Raw genomic sequence first — 2,517 nt, forward strand, 5'->3', positions numbered from 1 at the left:
CTGAGTGTCTAATTACCCCTGTAACATCATATTATAGTAACCCGGCTCCTGAGTGTCTTATTACCCCTGAAACATCATACTACATTCACCCGGCTCCTAAGTGTCCTATATCCCCTGTAACATCATATTACAGTCACCCGGCTCCTGAGTGTCTTATTACCCCTGAAACATCATACTACAGTCACCCGGCTCCTAAGTGTCCTATATCCCCTGTAACATCATATTACAGTCACCCGGCTCCTGAGTGTCTTATTACCCCTGTAATATCATATTAAAGTCACCCAGCCCCTGAGTGTCTTATTACCCCTCTAACATCATATTACAGTCACCCAGCTCCTGTGTGTCTTATTACCCCTGTAACATTATTTTACAGTCACCCAGCTCCTGAGTGTCTTATTACCCCTCTAACATCATATTAAAGTCGCCCAGCTCCCGAGTGTCTTATTACCCCTGTAACATCAATCTTACAGTCACCCAGCTCCTGAGTGTCTTATTACCCCTGTACCATCATATTACAGTCACCCAGCTCCTGAGTGTCTTATTACCCCTGTACCATCATATTACAGTCACCCAGCTCCTGAGTGTCTTATCACCCCTCTAACATCATATTACAGTCACCCAGCTCCTGAGTGTCCTATTACCCCTGAAACATCATATTACAGTCACCCAGCTCCTGAGTGTCTTATTACCCCTGTATTATCATATTACAATCATTTGGCTCCTAAATTTCTTATTACCCTGTACCACCATATTACAGTCACCCAGCTCCTGAGATTAACCTGTTGCTCCTTATCTTTTGGTGAGTCACACTTTCCATCCCTTATGTCACGGTTTATATCTCTCTGGTAGGATAAACTACAGATTAGCCCAGATATTTATGTGTAACCTTTTTCCTGTCTCCTAAACTAAACACTCGACCTGCTCCTGCACAACATAGAGAAGATTCCTGCAAGTGACAGACAATAAATGCCCCAATAGAAGTATTATATCCTACTCTTCTCTTCCCAATATCTGTTTTCCTGTTCCTATATAACAGGTGCATAGACATGGATGAGGCAGCTGCATTCTTTTCTTTTTTCTTTTCAGGCTTCATTTTTTCTTAACCTGGTGATCCAACCAGTAACACACCACAGAGTGTAACCAAGTCAGTTCAGCAAGGGGGCCCAAAGTCACTTCAGCACAGTGGCCCACTGTTGGCTACGTCCACCACTGAGTAAATATCAAGGCCAACTATTCTACACCTTTTTAACACAGGAGAATCCTTAAAATAACGATCTTGGAGAACCCCTTCTATAATTATTACTGTATATCCTCAGATGTGAAAATGCCTCTTACATTGCTGGTCAGTGGGAAGAATGTCCCCCTTACAGATAGCCAAAAAGATCATTGTGTCAGTTAAACTGACCTGAGAGGTGCAAATTTATCATTGCTTTTCTAGGAACACCTAGAAGGTACTTTATATTTTGCCTGACCTCTCAGCCATCTTTCTTGGCTGCTGGACATGACCATACATCCTTCTTACATATCCATGTGGCCTCATCATCTTGGAGACCCCTAGTGCAGAGGGCTGACAATGCCGCTTTAATTCCAGCAACGTTTTTGTGGCGCCCTCCTTGCAGAATCGACGCACATTGATCAACATGCAAAAACTATGGGATGAGGAAAATAGGGAGCACAATATTTATATGCAATTATTCATTTTAGCCTGGAGATATACTTTTATTATATTAGATGGTTTCTTAGCCCCAATTATATCGCCTTTTCCAGCGGTCCTTTAAATCACTATGGGTACAGGCAAAGCAGACCTGTCTAAATCTAAGGCTAACCCCGCAGCATCTAGAATGCAATGTATAGCTTTTGAATGACTCCCTTTAGGGTTTAAGCACTGCAGTGCAGTTACACTTCCATCCTGTTCTCTGCCCTACCTGTTGCTCCATCGTTCTCTGCAGTCTTGTCGTCGCCTCTTTCCGCATTCACAATCCCTGAGTCAGATCAGTATCAGCTCTCCTGGTTCTGTACCACTTTCTTCCATCACACAGCTCCTCATTTTTTGCATCATCCTCCTGCTGATCAATGCACGCTGCATCCCCAACCTTTATTTTCCCACGCCTACAATGCTTTGCAATCATTTATACCCAGTGCCCATGCATTTTCTTACCTAATTTGCTGCGTCGATGGGCCTGCGATTGTCACCTGGCTTCGTCAATCTGCGTTGTGTCTCCCTGATGCAGTGATGCTGATGCTACAGGAGTGGATGTAAAGATTCCCTTCAACATTCCCACCCCTCCTCTTCTTCTCCACCATCATATCTCATTATCTCCTCCCTTCTGCTCCCAACCTTCCTCTCCCCCACCTTCCTCAGTCACTGTGATTAGCAGGGCAATTGCTCCATTGTGCCCTGGACACGTAGGTGACCTCTGAGCATGTACGTCAAAATGACATGCTAAAAATAATTTGTATTGCGATACAGTTCTGTGTTTATAATAAAGATGTGATAGGAAGAGAGGACATATATAA

General features: G+C 43.6%; 1 protein-coding gene across 1 annotated transcript in view; it reads right to left on the reverse strand.

Annotated features, from left to right (window-relative positions):
- Nucleotides 1–2,335, reverse strand: part of RTBDN (retbindin) — a 10,973-nt gene extending 8,638 nt beyond the window's left edge. The window contains exon 1 of the mRNA XM_072399496.1: nt 2,159–2,335. The gene's annotated coding sequence lies outside the window, so the exon portion shown is untranslated. The remainder of the gene's footprint in view (nt 1–2,158) is intronic.
- Between the last annotated feature and the right edge of the window lie 182 nt (nt 2,336–2,517).

The sequence above is a fragment of the Pyxicephalus adspersus genome, chromosome 2 (genome assembly GCF_032062135.1).
Source record: "Pyxicephalus adspersus chromosome 2, UCB_Pads_2.0, whole genome shotgun sequence".
Classification (NCBI taxonomy): Eukaryota; Metazoa; Chordata; class Amphibia; order Anura; family Pyxicephalidae; genus Pyxicephalus; species Pyxicephalus adspersus.